Raw genomic sequence first — 19,091 nt, 5'->3', positions numbered from 1 at the left:
GCCTAATTTGGAGCCCCGGGTGTTTGGGTGCACAGCCTATGTTCATATTCCCAAGCCTCAACGCAGCAAGCTTGATCCATGTGCCCGTAAGTGTATCTTTGTTGGTTATGCTGACTTCCAGAAGGGTTATCGATGTTATGATCCTCTTACTGGCACTATACATGTCTCTCTTGATGTTGCTTTTCGTGAATCCGAGCCTTACTACTCAGGGGGAGCTTCTCAGTCTTCCCTTCAGGGGGAGAGAGGTTGTGAAGGGAATCCTCGTTCTCGTTCTATTATTGATTTTGATGTCTTTGAAGACTTGGAAAATTTGGAGGATAGATTTGAAGGTAGAAATTCGGAAACAGACAATGTGACTGCCGAACAGAGCATTGTAAATTCCGAAATAGACAATGCGACTGCTGAACGAAGTGTTGCGAATTCCGAAACAGAAAATGTGACTGCCGAACAGAATGCGACTGCCGAACGAAGTGTCGCGAATTCCGAAATAGAAAATGTAACTGCCGAACAGAGTGTTGTGAATTCCGAGACGGAAGAGACAACTTTTTTGGATAGTTTGAATCAAAATCAAGACATATCTGAAGCTCACACACAAGATATTTCCCCTTCTGCATCACCAACTGAAGATCCCGGTCAGAATGATCCACCTCAGGTACCCCTAAACTGTAATGAGTCTTCTAGGTTAGAAAGTGTCGAACCTAGGAAATCACAAAGGGTTACCAAGGGAATTCCTAAGAAACAATATGAACCAGATATCAAAGCCAAAGCTAAATACCCTATAGCTAATTTTATGTCTAACCATAGGATTTCTGGGTCACATGCACTTGTTGTTGATCAATTATCTACTGTATCTATTCCTAGTAATGTGCAGGATGCATTGGCGGATCCAAAATGGACAAAGGCGATGAATGAAGAATTGGAAGCTCTTCAAAAGAATGCAACATGGGAGCTAGTACCTATGCCGGTTGGAAAGAAGACTGTAGGATGTCGTTGGGTATTTAATGTGAAGCTTAATGCAGATGGAACTATTAATAGATACAAGGCGAGATTGGTTGCCAAAGGATATACACAACGCTATGGGATTGATTATGAGGAGACTTTTGCACCTGTGGCAAAGATTAATACTATCCGGATTCTAATCTCACTTGCAGCAAACAAAGATTGGCCCTTGCACCAGTTTGATGTGAAGAATGCGTTTCTTAATGGGAATTTGGAAGAAGAAGTGTACATGGATGTGCCCCCAGGTGTTAAGAATTACCTAAGTGACGTTGGCAAGGTGTGTAAATTGAAGAAGTCTTTGTATGGCCTGAAGCAGTCTCCAAGAGCTTGGTTTGGAAGATTTTCAAAGTCCATGAAAGCCTTTGGATACAGACAAAGCAATTCTGACCATACCTTGTTCATCAAGCGCAAGAGTGGTAAGATTACAGCTCTTATTGTGTATGTTGATGACATGATTGTTACAGGGGATGATCCGAAAGAGATAAATGAATTACAAAAGTATTTGTCAAAGGAGTTTGAAATGAAGGATCTGGGACAACTGAAGTATTTTTTGGGTATTGAAGTTGCAAGGTCTAAGAAGGGGATTTCACTTTCATAGAGGAAATATGTTCTTGATTTACTTGCTGAAACGGGGATGCTGGACTGCAGACCCATCGAGACACCCATTGAGATGAATCACGGACTTGCTATCTATCCTGATCAAGTGCCAACTGATAAAGGGAGGTATCAACGTCTTGTAGGAAGGTTGATTTATCTTTCACATACTAGACCTGATATTGCTTATGCTGTGAGTGTTGTTAGTCAATTTATGCATTGTCCTAGTGAAGAGCATATGGATGCAGTATTTCGTATTTTGAGGTACTTGAAGAGGGCGCCAGGTAAAGGGTTACTGTTTCAGAAAAAAGATGAATTGGAAGTTGTTGGGTACACAGATGCAGATTGGGCTGGTGATAAAACGGACAGACGTTCTACATCTGGGTACTTCACTTTTGTTGGAGGGAACCTTGTCACTTGGCGTAGCAAAAAGCAAAAAGTCGTTGCCAGATCAAGTGCAGAAGCTGAGTTCCGAGGTATGGCACATGGAGTATGTGAAATGTTGTGGATTCGTAATGTCTTGAAGGACCTGGGTTACAAGCTTAAAAAGCCTATGGATTTGCATTGTGATAATACAGCTGCCATTGAGATTGCACATAATCCAGTTCAGCATGATAGAACAAAGCATGTGGAGGTTGACCGTCATTTTATTAAAGAAAATCTTGACAGAAAGGTTATTCGCTTTCCATTTGTAAACTCAGAGGAGCAATTAGCTGATGTTCTTACTAAAGGAGTGTCCAGGAAGGTATTTGACAGCTCAGTTGACAAGTTGGGCATGATAGATATCTATGCACCAACTTGAGGGGGAGTGTAGAATCGCTGTAAATCTGTATGCAATTAGGATTTTATTTAATTAGGATATCCTGTAATTATGGAAAGATTGTTTCCTATTACAGTTAGACTACTCCTTTGTACTTGTATATATACCCTCATTGTGGGATGAATAGAATTATCGAATTAACCTTGAATTGAAGTATTCTTTTCTACTCTTCATTGTAGCCTACTTGAACCGCAGCTCTTAAGCCTGACTCTTTAGTTTTTTTTTTTTTTTTTTTTTTTGGAAAAGGGGATCAATTAAGTTGCCCCACAGCTAGCCCAATGGGCTGAAAATAGACACACACAATCAGTCCGTTGGACAGGCCCAAACAGACATAAAACTAAGACGGAAAATTAATTTCCTTCTGGGCTCCAAAAGAGCCAATATCAGGAAACTAATCCTTAAAACAATAAAAACTAAAGAACAGGCTGAATAAGAGGCCCAGCCCACTACTAAAACCCTAGCCACTGCCGTCCAAACCTCGTCTCACTCTTCAGCTTGGAAAACATAAATATAACTGATAGGTTTGGCACTAGCAATTAGCACATATCCTTCTGCATCTCTAATTACAAATCTGGAGGCAACCGCATCTTGGCCTTGTCTAATTGAACCATCAAAGTTAAGCTTCACACTATTCAAGGGAGGAGGCTCCCGTTTTATCTTAGCTGATTCCCGGGTCTTGAGGGGTGAGAGGAAAGTTGAGCAGGGTTGGGCAATGCGGGGTGCCTCGCCAAACTTCTTGGGAAAAAGGACATTGTCTAAAAAGATGATCATGAGTTTCTAAATTCTCTCGACACTTACAACTTGGGTCAATATTATTTGAAAAGTTTAGTCTTAACTTGGAGCTTAACTTGGGTCAACTTGAAGCATATTGTACTTGTGAAAACTACTCACTCTATCTTTTTCCTTATACTTGTTCCAGTTTCACTTTTAGTCATGTTAATTTAAGATTTCTTTGAATTTGTCAAGGTCCTTTAATTTCACTTTTCTTAAATTTGAATTTAATTATAACTTGCGGTTTAGGAGTCTGCACTAGGTTCGTCGGATTAAATTTTTCATGAGGAGTTACCGAAAGGTTAAGTGTTAGACAACATCCAAAGTTAGATTTCTTTTCCTCTTAAAGTAAATTGGATTGAGATTTTACCTTTGTAACATATTGGTTTATCACTTCTCACAACTAGGCTCACCTTAGTAGAATACGATGTCTAGGTAAGAGGCTAGGAATTTATCTCGAGTGTTGTGCCGCGTACTTAGTGAGTCTTGCTCTACCAAAGCCGCACCTACTCTTACCTGATCGTATTTCGAAAAGAGCCAAGTAAGTATTGAACCTTGCTCTTAGTTTGTAACTACATTAAGCATTGCTCTTAGTTTGGAATTCTACCAAACTTAATTTGGAACTAGACCTAATTTGAGATTACGAAGTGGTGCTAGCTCAGTGGTCAGAGCACCCACTTCCTAGGATCCAGGTCCTGGGTTCAAGTCACCATGGGGGTAAGAGTGAAATCCTTTGATCCTCTTTAAAAAAGATCAAAAAAAAGATAAACGAATACGTTACAAAGGTAAAATCCCAATCCAGGTTACCTTAAAAGGAAAATAAATCAAACTTTGGGTATTGTCTAACACCCAACATTTTAGTAACTCATCATTAGTATAAAATGTGTGTAAATTTTTGCATGATGTGCCCTATTCTCAAGTGTAAGAGGCCAAGTTTTAGTAAGGGAAAGTAAGAGTGTCATACCCAAAGGATTGGGGGAAACTCTATCCTAGCTAGATTACCGCAAATCAACCTAGAAAAATATGCAAAGTCTACTTTTTTATAGTGCACAATTTTGGTCATTTGGAAGCCAAGAATTGCACGGATGATATTCACAATGTTAAGTGGTGAAACAGGCTTGATTGTTTTTAGACTAAATTAAATTACAAGCATATAAAGTAAACAAAAATTAGCACACGTGTACAGCTTTAACCAAATGAGAAAAATAGGGACTTAGGCATCACACCTAGCCTAACTCATGCACACAATATAACCCAATTTTAATGTAATAACATGCTTTTATAAATTCTCCCTTGATTTTCGCTAGAGAAACCGAGCTACCAACTAGTCATGCAACCTAACCATGTCACTAAAGCAAAACTAGATTACCTTAGTCCCATTTACAGTTGCTAAAACATTAAAGGGCTTTGATGCCGCAAAACTTAAGGCTTCTCGACTTTTAAACTCATGACACCAAGCATTAAGCTCAAGGTGAGAAATTCAAGAAGCTTAATTTTTTCCCTTAGGAATAAGCAAAGCCACCACCCATTTGGCTACAAATACTCACGGATTCAAGAATTTGTAAAGTTCATGTTTCCAATTCATTAATTTCCTAAAACATGCTTCTAAGTGACAAATCTAAAAACACACTTACGAGGCATTAAAGTAAAGTGGTCAAGAGATTCAAAACATGCATAAACATCAAAAAATATGGAAAATTACATTCATACACAAGTTAGCCCTAGCCTCAAATTTAACTACTCATGACAACCATTATTAATTACATATTATTAATTACACATTACAAGTGTGACGATCTCAATTTTAAATAGGATATGTTTTCGAATTATTTCTTTCGTCCTTTTCTTTTGTGTGTTTTGTTCTCTGACTAGGATTTGGTTTTTTGTTTATACGATGGATTACCAGTTATAGGTTCAGATTGGACTTTGTTTTATGTCTCTATAGTTGTTTATTTAATTGATTTTCTTTTAGAATTATCTGAGTGGGTATAGAAGCATCTAGTCACCATCTAGATAACCACACGTGTTAATCACTCGTTTATTTCCTGTGCCTTTCTTTTTCTCAACCATAAACGTCATTCCTACTTCCTCTTCTACCGTCTCTTTTGCCTTGTACCTCAAAGACTGACCTCCATTCACTCACCCAAAGGTTAAAAAAAAAAAATCTACACTTCTGCAATAGCTTCAGAGAGATTGTTGTGAACCCACTCATCTCGAATTGAAATTCCTTGGTTACTTGCAGCTATCTCCAGTAAGTCAAATTTTCCATCTTCTAAAGAACCCAATCATTCCGTTTCAGCCTTCTTTTGATTTTGGGTATGATTTTGTCGAAAATTTTGGTTTAGGTGGTTGGAATTGCTGAATATAGAGTGGGTGTTAGCATTTGATTTTGGGTTGCAGCTTGTAGCAGTGGATTGGGGTTTTGTTAGCCACTGAACTAAGGCTTGAGGTAGGGAAAGCAAAATTTTCTTTTTAGCTTTGATTCTAATTTGGTGTGTATTTGGTGTGATTGTTGAGATGTTTTCTCTATGTTTCGGTACAAAGTGTTCGTATGTGATTGAACAATGAATTGTCAAGTTTGAGTTTTGATCAAACTCTCTTGTTGGTAAAAGTGGTTGCCTTTGAAATTTGATTTCATTCCTAATCTTCAAATTTGAATTGATTTGTCAGCCAACTATAAACATGGTTGACGACCAATTACTCAATTTCATTGTTCTGATATTTTAGCTTTATATATCTTTGTCTGTGTGTGGAACTTGTCTTTGAGAATAGTTGTTGGTGCTTGCTGAATGCATGCACAAGGAAAACTTTATGATTGTTTTGGTTTGTCTTACAAAGCTTTGGATCTCTATATTGACAGCCTATCCGTTTCTTTTTGTTTTCTTCTTCTCTTAGAAGGATTTGATTGCAGCAAAGAGACTTTTTACTGCATTAGACTCCCATCTTCAGTTTTGCTTATTGAACAGATTGTGTTCTCTTCTTTTTCATTCTCTTTTTGCCAAGTTCTAATTGTAGCAGAGAATCTGTAAAATCTGATGTTTACCCCATCTTTATTGTCGCGTTAAAAAGCTGATTTATGTTGTCCGATTTCAAAGCAATGGACTATGATTTCAAATGAAATTAAAACTTTTGTATGGCTGCATCTGAGCCTATTGAAGGAATTGTGTCCTAAAACAATCATTTTGATGTAATTATTATTAATCAAAAGGGCAAGTTTATTGTTCATTGCTTATATTTAATATTTGATTGAACAAGGTCCAAGGAATATGAGTTAAAGAGAAAGTAATCTAAAGAGTTAGATGTGTGAGACCTTTACTCTTTCACACTCTTATCCTAAAAAGTTCCTAGTCATAGGATTATCACTTGGACTTTGATAATCCGGAAAGACTAGCACATACTATGTATGCTCAATATGGAGGATGATATGTCTCTTGTCATTTGTGTAGAGACACTAATACAAGTACGTGGGTGCTCTTAACTTAAAGAGTACACTGAACGCGATCATTAGAGTTCTTGTATGGAGTCTTACTTACATGTCAAACTTGAACTCTAAATTGCAATAATACAAATTAGTCCTTTGACCTGAGACACCATAGTTGTCTTATGAGTAAATGGATTATCTCTTGATGATGCAATAATATTGTGTCCCTTAATGGATATAGTAGATGCATTCATTGGTATAATCAATTCGGTCATGGAGACATGTGAGTGTACAATAAGGAATCTCTATCATTAAGTAAATAAGGTGTATGTTCAAAGATGTGAGTCAATGAGTCTTTGGCCAAAGCATTGAATGAGATTAAAAAGGAGTTTCTAATCACATTCTAAGAATCACATAAGAATGAAAATCACATTAGGGGATTGACATATCAATTCCATACCCCGATGATGTGATTTAGAACATAGAGTTAGAGAAGGACCGTATTGTATTGTAATTCCAATTGAATAGGTTCTTTGTCATTCTACATTAACTAGGGTAGTCATGATATGTTGCAAGAAGTCACTCATGACTTGTGAAGTCCTGAGGATTAATAAACATTTATAATCCTAATAACAAGGGAGAATCAAAAATTGAGTTTTTGATTCGTAAACAAAATAGAATGGTTTCTATAAGCTTCACTGCCTTGTTAATTAGAACCTAAGAGATCGCACACCATATAAGTGGATCCTTGAGATTGTATATGAAGAAGATTAAACAAGAGTAGGTTATGACCAAATAATTAATTAGATTTATTATTTGGACATAATTAGGATTTTCGGGTAAAACCGAACCTATTGGGCCTAAACGATTGTTGGGTTTTTGGTGTGGACTTGGGCTTCACTAAGTGAGATTTAAATGAAAGCTCAAGACACATTTTTAGTGCCCAATAACATATATGGACCAGCCAACATATTGGCTTTATGAAAGTCAATATTTTTCTTTTAGTAATTGGAGTTATTTCCTATTATATAAAAGTGAAAGCATGGACATAATTATAAGTGTGTCTCCACATTGTTATTTTAGATTTGAGAAAGAGAGAGAGTTCTCCCTTGGTCCATTACAAAATTAAAGGAAAGAAGAACACTTGCATAATTTCTTCTTTTCTTTCATCTTTCTTCATCTCTTGATTCACTTGGTGAAGATCCTTAAAGGCCATATCCTTTTGTGGCTTTACTTATTACATCAAGGAGAAGATTACAAGCACAAGAAGGAGTACAAGAAGGAGTTCTTAATTCAAGGTGCTTCAAGGTGGAGGAAACACACACAAGGAGAGATCAAGGAGAGGAACTTTGGTGGTTCACTTGGATCGGATTAAAATCATGCTCCAAGCTAGGGTGAGTAGAACATAAACTACTTCTTTGTTCTTTCTTACTATGCATGCTATGTTTATATACATATCACAATAAGCCAAGATCATGGGTTAAAGGAATGGATTTTATGTTTAGTTAGTAGTTTAATGGTTAAACTAATTCCACACTAATTAAAAAGTTTTGAAATCCATCCATTCCTTCACCTATGTCTAGCTTTTGCTTGCCATCCATTAATAAAGGTTTTACGAAAACTTCCTCAAGTCAGTATCTTTATTCATCTCCATTTATGTACTACCTATGTCCTGCAGTAATGAAAGTAAAAGTTTATTCATATGCTTACTGTATGACGGATTCCTTGCTCCTAGTAATTTTACTTTTTGTTTTAGTTTTGTTACCAAGCTATTCTAGAAGACTTCAATCCTGAAATTCCTTAGGGGTGCATCTGAAATCATATTCAGCTATTTACTAGTCTGATTTGTATCAAAAGAGTTGTTATAAGTTTTTTTTTTTATCAGGTTCAGTTTACCATTGAAAAACTGATTTACACTACTCTGCCACCAACTTTGTTTGATCATCTACATATTTATATTTTGTTAAGATCTAGAAATTGTGCAATATGTTTTATTTGTAGTGTTGATCACCGCATATGGTTTAATTTATCCAGCTCTTCAGTTCTCTCAACATAAAGGGCTTTTACTTAAAGAAGCTTTTCCTGGACCAAGTCTATTTGTTTTCTATAGAAAGTGGATTCCAAGCTTTTATTGAAAATCCTTGATTGTTCAGTTTCATTTGGAGAAATAAAATATTTCCTGGAAAGACCAGATTTGGTTTTAAATTGTTTGATTTTGGTTAGGCCCGGGAAAAGTTAAGTAGGGACACTAGGCCCATAACCTTAACATACAACACTTTTTACACAACGAAAAAAAAAATTTCGTTGTGTGATGTGGGAAAGTGAATCACACAACATGTTTACTAAACTTACGCTGTATAAGGTGGTTAAAATTTTGAAATTTTTTTTAGAAAGTCATTGCACAACGGTTACAAGAATAATCTGTTGTGTGAATAAAAAAAAAATGCGGCGGATTTCCCTCCTAGATGGACTCAAATTTGGCTCCAAATTGTACCCTAGATGCCACCAAATTGTACAACAGTTTAGTTACTTGTGTTGTAGGAGTGTACTTGCAAATCATCATACAATGGTTTTTAATGTGCAGTTGTGCAAGTGAGTGGCAAAATTTGGAGAAGTCTCCAAAATGGCATTCATTCTCTTGCCAAAACGAGTAAATTGGCTTCAATGGTTTGTTATGCTTACAAGTTCCTACAACACAATGAACTATTTCTGTTGTGTGATTGAGAAATATCTAACCTCAGCGCCAAAACTGAAATTTTGATTGCACAGGCGGGAAATTTCCATCTCTGTTCCCTCAGCTTTGCTACACTTCAACAACATACATAACTCTATATGTTGTCTGAGTAATTAAAAAAAAAAAAAATTAATGCGTGGTGCCTTATACAACTCGAGGGCACCATTACACACACTTTCGTTTTTCAAGTCTAAGAGCAAAACCCCGAGCCTTTCTTCACTTTGAGCAAAATCCTGAGCCTTCCATCTCTCACTCCCACTTTGGCGTTTTCAGCTAAAAAACTTCCACACTTCCCCTCTCTCTCATTTCACTTCCCTCTCTGCGATTCTCTAAGTTGCAACCCTAACCCTCTCTTTTCTTCGATTTCCGATTTTCAAACTTTAAGAGGTGTGTAATTCTCCTTTCTCTAGTATCTCGACTTGAGATTAGGGTTCTTCATACTGAAAAAAGAAGAAGAGGTTCTTCAATTTGCTAGTTCAGGGTATTGGGAAGAAGAGAGGCTTTGAGGCCGATCTCAGCGACTATCGCAACAACCAGCGGAGGCAGCCGTTCGCGAACACGGAGGAGAGAGAGAAGCAGAGGCTGGTTACGACTAAAGAGAAGGAGGTGTGAGGAGGACGATGTAAGGTGTGAGGTGAGGACGAGGGAGAATACTGGGTTATTGAACGTTTCGGTAATTGTTTATTGTGGTATGGTTCAGATATGTTCTTGATATGGCTTGGACTTCTAATTTGTTGATGATCTATGTTAAAGCGAATTTGATTATGTGTTTCAGATGACCTGTACTAAGCAAACTACTTGTAAGTCAACTTGAGGAAAGGCTTCAAGGAAGCAGCTCGCCACCAAGGTTTGTAGCTGTGAATTTGCAATTCTGGGTTGTGTTTGTTATATGGGTTGCGATTCTTTTGTTTATGTTGATTGGTAATATGATTATTGTTTTGTAATAGGGAGTTGATTGATTGTTTCTTTTTAAGTAGTTTAAGTTTCCAGTGTCTTGGTTTCAATTGTGGGTTTCTTTGTTGGTGTAATTGCTTATTTGGCAATGAATTGTGTTTGTGCAGTGAAATCCATAACTACCACAAATAGAAGTTTGGTGAAAAAAGAGATATTTAGGAGTATATATATATATACACCAACTAAAATTCAAGACTGCATCGATTTGTTTAATTTTTTAACATGTTCATGTTTTTCTTGGTTAGAGAGTCAGAGCCAAGTAGCCGCACATTGATATAATAATGCAGCAGCGAACAAACGGGATTAAATATGGAACTATGAAAGTAGGGAAAGACATGTAGGCCTTGAGAGTCATAAATTGTTTATATTGATAGACCAAAACAACCAGGTTAAATTTCTTTGATTTTAATTTATGCTTTGGTCCAAGGACAAAAACATGTTTTCTCACAACAAATATATGGTATCAACAGCATGGGCATTTGCTTCCCTTAATCTTCAAGCATGCATATAATTAACTTGCTCAATTATAGGTGGAGAAGAAGGAGAAGGATATATAGTTGAGTTTTGACAGTGTTGATCTAAATGCAATGCTTATTATCTATCAATATTCCTTTTGCTTTCTTCTTGATTTAGTATTATATTCTTCTTAACATAGAAGAACATCTAATCCTTTTTCTATAATCATCCAAAATAAAAGAATATGCTCTCGTTTGATGATTGTATTAGCTGTGCTTTTATCGCCACTTCCTCTGTTTATCTGCACCTTTTAAGATGTAGGTCAGTACTCTCTCACCCTTCGCCAGACTCAAAGCCATCTACAGCGAAGCCCCACTTCCCCAATCGGTACTCTCTCACTACTTTGCTCTCTTTCACATTTGGGTTTAGGGATTTAGGGAATCAGGGTCCGATTGATTTTTGTTATTTGATTTGTTTCAATGCATTTTTGCAGCAGTGAAAGAGGATTCCAAATCTGCTGAAGCTAAATTTATGGTCTGAGGGTTGCTTGCATTTTTGTTTTGCCCACAGGTGTTTGTGAAAATGCCTCAGATCTTCTTAATTCTTTGTGTTTCTGCTCCGTGCGTCCTCTCCTCTGCTGTGTTTTTTTTTCTTCCACCGTTGGGAGATGGGCACATAGCATTATATTTCTTTGTACCAAAACCAACTTGCAAAAACAATTAATATTGCTGGACATTGCTTTTGTTGCTGTCTTCCACTTCAAAAGATCAATTAATTATCATGCCATATTTATATTGCTTTGATTGCCACCACCGAAGAAAGCACACATCCACCACTGAGTGCTTTGTGTTAACAAAATTTTCCACCACTATTTGTGTTTGCATAGTTGAATAATTAAACATGGTCCCTTGTCTTCTTGTTCACTACATCACTTTTGACCACTGTTTCAAGCTGCGATTCAATTGCATTTTTGTCTCTTTTGTACATAGAATGATTACGGAGTAAAAACACCCCTGTGTTTACTAACACATAAAGGAATCGGAATGATTCCAGGTAAAAGAATTCATGTGTTTACTAACACATGAAGGAATCAGAATTAGTGTAGGTCTCACCTATTTATCAGGAATCGATTCCTGAATACTCAGGAATTCGATTACAAAGGGGGGGGGGGATGAGTTTAGGAATCATTCCTCCGGAATCAATACCGATTCATTTCTTCTCTCATTCCACTTGTCTCCGATTCATGATTATTTTTCATTCCAAGTAAGTAAACGTGCCATCATAATAAAGGTGCGGCATGAAGGCTTTGATTCATTCTTTGAATCATGCCTTAATTACAAAGATTCTTGATTCTTTATTTTTCACATATGAAGGAAATTTACATCAGCCATATATGTAGCACCATTTTTTTTTTTTTTATCTCAACAGCTACCCCCTCATCGAATTGGATTTGTGAATTTTTTTTAGTTCCAACAACAGCCATATATGTTTATGTTGATCATTGTCTCAGACTCAGGGTTACTGCTACTGCTAGAATAACTCATAAAATGCACTATGTGTTTGCTTCAAATCATTTTGCTTGATATTCTTTCCTCGTTATTTCAAGTTCATGCCGTATTGAAGGAGCTGGCTTAGAAGTCTTTCAATGCGACCTCGGTATGTTCTTGAATATACTGAATTTAACTACGAGGATAGCTATTAGTTATTCATTATATCCTAAATTTGTTTAATCTATTATTTTTAATGGGATGTTTTCCCTGTGGTGTGTAGGAATTAAAGCAGTATCCCACTTTAAGAGTGGAAGTTGGGAATGCAAGATTTGAATCGCTGGATAGGATGAAAGAAGAGAGCAATGAAGCAACTATGCAGCCAGTTGATATGGAGTGTGGTTACCTCACCGTTGAATTTTTCCGCAAGCTTCCTGAGGATATTGAAAAGGGGGGAAATCTGACACACTCACTTTTCGACAGATATAACGATTCCTACCTCCGGTGGGTTGGTAAGTAGCTATAACTTGAAGTACATGTTAAACCACCTCAATCATCTCCTTAGTCTCATCGCTTTAACAACCCCTTTATACTTGATTTAAATTCTACTGATATTAGAACCTCCACTTAAAGAGATACAATTTCAAAATGAAATATACTATATGTTAAACTACTACTGCAATGTGTTAAATTATGTGAACATGGTGTGCTCAAGTTTAAGGATTTCTATGCTAAAGTCTATTGTCGACTGTCAAGTACGAGAAGCCAAATGCAGCTTACTCGATCATTCTTTTGCTGAGCTAGGTTCAAAAGGATTTATTGTGATTTTTTTTTTCTTGAAAACCCTTTGTTTTGAATTAGTGTAGTGCTATATGTGCATGTATAATGCTGAAAAGAATAGGCTGCAAGTTTCACCATCTAACTTATTGATTAATTTGCTTGTGTTTAGGGCATTCCTCCTCATCCTAGCAACAAGGAGTGCGGGTACTTTATCATGTGCTACATGAGAGATATCATTGACGATAAAGACATGTCATTGTTTCCTTCCAAGGTATCAACATAGCTATTAATATATTCACTTGACTCAATTTCTCATAACTTTGTTATTATATCCATGCCTCATTCACCAAAACGATTAAGTAATCCCTTTGATATAATAAATCAATTTCAGTGGGAGAGGAGAGGTAGCAGCTAATACACCCAAGCGGATATTGATCAAGTGCGAAATGAATAGGGGAAGTTTGTTGTCAACACGTATGTGCATGGGCCATGAAGTATGTTGTGAAGGCATATGTGTAGGAGCTAAAGGAAAGCATAAGAGGAAGTAGGTTGTTGTTGAAGGAAAGCATAATTTTTGTGCTTCTTTGCTAGTACAATATTCATGCACTGTGTGGCATGTTTTGTAACAAATAGTTTGTATTTGTATCAGCTTTTGATGTCCCAAGTAAATGGGCATGCATTAGAATACTTTTCTTCTTTCAATGTTGGCTTGGATGATTGAGAAATCCTCCCTTTTAACATTTGAATGCTTTTCTTCAAATAGTATGAGTTGGATTAATCATTTAATAGATTCCAATGTCTTTTCTTTACAATTAGCCACTGTTCATTAGGTAAAATAGAGCATTATTATCAATGCACAAAATCCAGAAAAGACGATTATCACACAACAAAATTTCTAATGTTAATAATGTTGTCTGAAGTAACAATTTGGATGTTCACACAATGAATCCTTATATAACCATGCAACGGTTCTAACAAACATACGTTGTCTGATTTACAATCAGACAACTGTAATAACTAGAATATGTTATCTAAAAACTAACACACAACTATAAAATTTCCAAAAGTGAAGTGTGAGGATAACTCATACAACAGAGAAAATAAAATGTTGTTGTCTGATTCTGGTTTCATACAACGGCTCGGAAACAACTTTCGTTGTGTGAATGATGCCAATGAAATGTGCAGCATGACTGCGTGGCAACTGTGGCTGCTATCTGCCCAGAGAAGGTGTTTGGCTCCAATTTTGTTGCTGCTGGTTAACAGTCTCTTTTCTTGCCGGGCGTGCCAGCACAGTTCGGGTGCAGTCGTCGGGGGTGTCCCATGACCTGACTTCTTTCAAACGATTGTGGACGAGGAGAGCACCAACCTTGTCGTGGGATTCTTTGTGTCTCGTGGTGAGGGCTTTTGCTGAGCTTCTTTAAAATCACAATCGATACTCAATGTTGTAGATCGAGCAGAGCGAGAACTACTAGGAAGTGAGGAGAACTTGCTAAAGCGTGACTTTAGCTTGGCTGGAAGGTTTGGTGGCACTAACAGTCGGCTCTTGAGGAGACTAGGACTGGAGTGTGGCTACCGGTAAGAGAAAGAGAAGGAGAGGGGTTCTCCGGAGAGAGTTGAGAAGTAATAGAGACTCTTTGATGAGAAATGTGTGTGTTTGGTCGCGACACTACCGTCGGCTCCCGAGGAGACTAGGACCGAACACTACTAGAATTTTGTTCATAGACATCAGTTCTGGACCGATGTTAAACTAATTTTCGACCGATGTCTTAGTGGGTGTAGAGAAAAGTATAGACATCAGTATAAGCCCGTTTTCAACCGATGTCCCAGACAACAACCAATATCGATTCTAAAAAACAAATCGATGTATAATCGTTATAATCATCATATTTTTGTATGTTAGGTATGTCTAATTCTTCATATTTTCACATTTTATGCTTAAAAAAGTATATGTCGAACAATACCTACTTGAACATTTGCATCGATTTCTATTCCAAAAGAGATGTCCAGTGTACTTATAGACATCAGTTCCCATGAGTATTGTTTGTTCGTAAAACTGATGTTCACCTTTTGACCACACATCGGTTTGCTCCATGGTAGGTGATTTGTATGTTCATAATAGATTACGGTTTGGTGATTAGAAATCGATGTGCAGTAGTTTTGATTACATCGGTTTTGAGTTACAATTCGATATATTGATAATCATAGGACATCGATTTCATTTTTGATACTGATTTCTAATCTCTCAACTGACTTCGTTTTCCTTGGCATTACTGTTTTATTATGCTTTAATATACTTCACTTCATTTTGACAAGCATGATGTGAAAAGTTTGCATTTAGCTATTGCTAAGAAAAAAATTGCATTTCTCATCATCCAAAATTAGGGGCTTTCTATTAATTTTCTTTCCAAATTCATGATTCAACATAATTCAGAAAATAAACCCCTAAACTTACAAAAGCTAGCTTGGAAACATATGAGCAACAATGTACAAAAGTTCCACACCAAGATTTGCTTCAAAGCAAAACTAGCTAGCCTTACTCAAAAAACATCTTGGCAGTCACAGTCCTACATCAAACTCTGTATATAATCAGCCACTTCAATGCGCACCTCGTCAATTTGATTTTGGCTATATGATTTCCGCGTCTTAAAAGCCAATAGACTGCCAATGGCTTTAGCTCCTTTCCTTCAAGATCCTGCCTCTCACTCGTCCGATCCAAATCCTTGTCATTCTGATCTGGGTAACATATAAAATCATGGCTGTCAGCACAAAGAGAAATGTTGCTTGCATAAACACGCACTTCATCTTATATGTTAGCACATTCCAAATGTTAGTTTAGACCTGATCATCGTCAAGAATTAGCCTGAACAGAACATTTGGATTTTCATGTTATATTATCAAATTCAGCTGCATAGTTTACTTCATTTGGAATAAAACAGAACAACCAACTTTCTTTACCTTGAAAGTTGAAACATGAAAATAATCATTTTAAGCACAAAAATTATCCTAGTTTACTTGAGTTGTTTATCACGGTACCAGAAACTAACAATTTCCAGTGCTCCGTTTGCCTTTTTACAGGTGTTCCAAACTATATTCATATGATCATGTCTATTGCATCAACTCCCAACCAAAAAGGCCGTACACTAATATTTTTTCTTATGGTAGTTATGAAGAAAAAAGTAAAATTTGCATCTTCATCTAAAAGAGCAAAAAAGTAAAATCAATGCCCAAATCGTTGGAGAGAAGATATATCAAATAACACTCGACAAAATCAACAAGAAAATACAACTACAACATCCGACTCTGATCCTGAGAACAAAAAACGTTAATTACCTGTTTGAGCCAAAACCCTTCAGATTCCTTGTCTCCCCAACAGAATATTGTGCATATACCAACACTTTGAAGTCTCTTTTTCAATTCCAGGAGCAAGGAGCTACCAAATCCCTGAAATTACTTCTGTACATGAGTCAACCAGTAAAAAACTAAATGAGATTTCTAAATAAGAATTCATAGCATTCCAAGGAAGAGTAATTAAAAAAATAGGGGCCTGGGGAGAACACAAGTCCTAAAGGTAATACGCAAAACCTACAACACCGAACTCAAAAAGTTCAGCATAATGCAATTAAAATGGAGAAGGAAATTTCTTGCTGATTTCGAAGTTTAGTTTGATCACAGATTGCATGAACTGTTAAGGAAAATTTTCATTAAGTGGTGGTATTCAAAACTAGAAGTGGTCATTGGGTATAACTGTGTTGCCATTTTTACAAATGCAAGCACATTATCAGAGATACAACAGCCCTACATGAAACAAGAGTATAATGACAAGCAACCAAATAAGAGATGGCAAACGCATAGAGGAAAGACCTTGTGTTGGTACATTGAACTGACAGCAACAATAGGTATCTCAGCGTACTGTGGGTCAGTGGGAACTATTTGGTAAGTGATAGCAGCTATAACCTGCAAAAGAGAAAAGCAGACGAAAGGAAAAAAAAAAAAACATTAACCATACGTTAATTGTATTAAAACCACAAGATAAATCTAATATATAAGCAGAGTTCAAGTTGTAGATAATTGTGTGGGGATATAAGGTAAATACCAGAAAGAAAAAAAAGGATCACAGAAACCGTACCTCTTGGGAATGATGCAAAGAATGAGATTGCAAAAGCAAAGTGCAATATTTCCTGCAAAAGCAACCATAGATAATTAATTGTCTATGGATCACAAGCAATATTTCCTGCAATATTGGATCGCAAAATTTGGTGGTTTCAGATGCATCTTTCAGTAATCCTAGACTAATTAATTAGAGGTCTCTTTTGGTTAAAATCTCAAACACCAGTAGAATACCCTTTTGTCCTTAACTGAATGAGACGTTAATAACAACAACTTTATATAGAGTGAAAAGCAGTAGAGAACCCTCTGCAAATTAGTTTTCAAATAACAAGTACAGTAATTTCCAAGTATTCTACTGAACAAGTCAAGCATTTGATACAAACAAAGAATCCATCTCGTATATAACAGCTAGCTAATTTACAGAATCAAGCATTTGACAAAGGACATGTGAAGTGATTCATCTATGCATAGCATTTACAAGAAAGAAAGCAAACCTGCAACTTAAAAGCCCATGAAAAGTTGAAAGTAAATTTTCAAATTGCAAGTCTAGGTCATGTGTGCAGATTAGGCAGTCTCAGAAGATATTTCTTCTCCATTTATAAATTAATGGATTTAACAGAAAGTGTAGGCCTCGATCAATGTGAAACAACTAGTGATACACTAGTATTTACAGTTAAAAAGGAAAGATTCGTCTTACTTTGGTACCAGCCGGCATGTCACTTAAATCATAGTTGCAAAGGAAAGTATGAATCGGTGTCTTTTCAGGATTACTTAGAACCTGCATATAAGAAAAGCATAAAGGTGAACTTCATATCATATGAACAATAGAAACGCACCCATGAAAAGGTATCATGCTATCAACACACCTAATATAAAATTTTATCAGTCAAACATGGTTTTCTGGCAGCAAAAGCTTCGACAACCAACTCTCCAACGGAAGGAAAAAAAAAAAAGGCACAAACCAATCTAAGCATGAAACTATTACCAAAATAAAGTTTCTTTAATTAGATACAGAACAACTAACTAAAAGATCCTTTTTACTGGTTAAGCATGCAGTACAAAAACATTCATAGAGAAGTTGAGTGGAACAATATTACCCATTTGTGGTCATCAAAGATCAGAGTCTTGGCATGACCATCTTGAGTGACATAGAGTCCGACCACATTCAAATGCGACAGAAAGCTTTATATGGTGAAATATCTGAGGAAGTTCCAGTAATTTCCCTTGTTAGCCTGCATTGATATAGTCTGAGGAAGTTCCAGTAATTTAACCTACTTAACAAACCATTTAGCAAGATCTAATTATATTGAACAGCTTATTTTTCCAAAAAAATAAAAATGGAAGCTTTGTAAATCAAAAAGGAAACCAAACTTCACACTTTAGTCTTTGTTCATGATAAATAGAAACCATCGGCACAGTCAACCTATATGCAAAATCTAGTTGAATTATAACAGTTCAATGTGCAATTGCAATATGATGACAAATCTACAAAGTTGTAAAAGAAAAGGTGACTATACCGTATATACCTGTCGACATTGATTAAGAATAGCTCTCCTTGAGCATCTTCTTCTCTCCAGGCCCATCATCAACATTTGTTACCATTTGACACGAATGGCTTGTGCACTTCATTTCCATTTGTAGGTTATCCTCAATATTAATAGTGAGATCTGCAAATTTCAACCTCATAAGCTCTAAAATACAAAATATCTTATGTGCAAGTAAGAAGATGCAGATCTAATTGAAACCAAAAACTTCTAAGCAGTTAACACCACACACTTTGCGTAAATTTTGCCAAACATATGAATGTAGTATCCAAAAGGCTTGGGTAAGCTATTGGATTAACTCCAATACCTGGCACTGAAGCCAATTTATCAAGTCCCCTATAAAAGTAAATCGGTTCATAATGAAACAGAGAGAGTGCATCAAGCTTTAGAAGAAAATCCAGAAAATTGAGATTCCTCCCATCCA

At 36.4% G+C, this 19,091-nt stretch overlaps 2 long non-coding RNA genes across 2 annotated transcripts; one reads left to right on the top strand and one right to left on the bottom strand.

Moving 5' to 3' along the window:
- The first annotated feature begins 5,282 nt into the window (after positions 1-5,282).
- On the top strand, positions 5,283-13,766 carry LOC112176306. The gene is made up of 9 exons (XR_002926894.2): positions 5,283-5,435; positions 9,815-10,028; positions 10,115-10,186; positions 10,539-11,136; positions 11,243-11,319; positions 12,356-12,405; positions 12,520-12,748; positions 13,186-13,287; positions 13,408-13,766. It is a non-coding gene; the product is annotated as an uncharacterized LOC112176306 (long non-coding RNA).
- A 1,917-nt stretch (positions 13,767-15,683) lies between these two features.
- On the bottom strand, positions 15,684-16,732 carry LOC112176307. The gene is made up of 2 exons (XR_002926895.2): positions 16,347-16,732; positions 15,684-15,749 (listed from the first exon to the last, which is right to left on the bottom strand). It is a non-coding gene; the product is annotated as an uncharacterized LOC112176307 (long non-coding RNA).
- Positions 16,733-19,091: the final 2,359 nt, after the last annotated feature.

Source organism: Rosa chinensis, chromosome 7 (assembly GCF_002994745.2).
Source record: "Rosa chinensis cultivar Old Blush chromosome 7, RchiOBHm-V2, whole genome shotgun sequence".
In the NCBI taxonomy this organism is placed as follows: Eukaryota; Viridiplantae; Streptophyta; class Magnoliopsida; order Rosales; family Rosaceae; genus Rosa; species Rosa chinensis.
The sequence above is the reverse complement of the archived record's forward strand: the minus strand, read 5'-3'. Positions and strand labels throughout refer to the sequence as shown.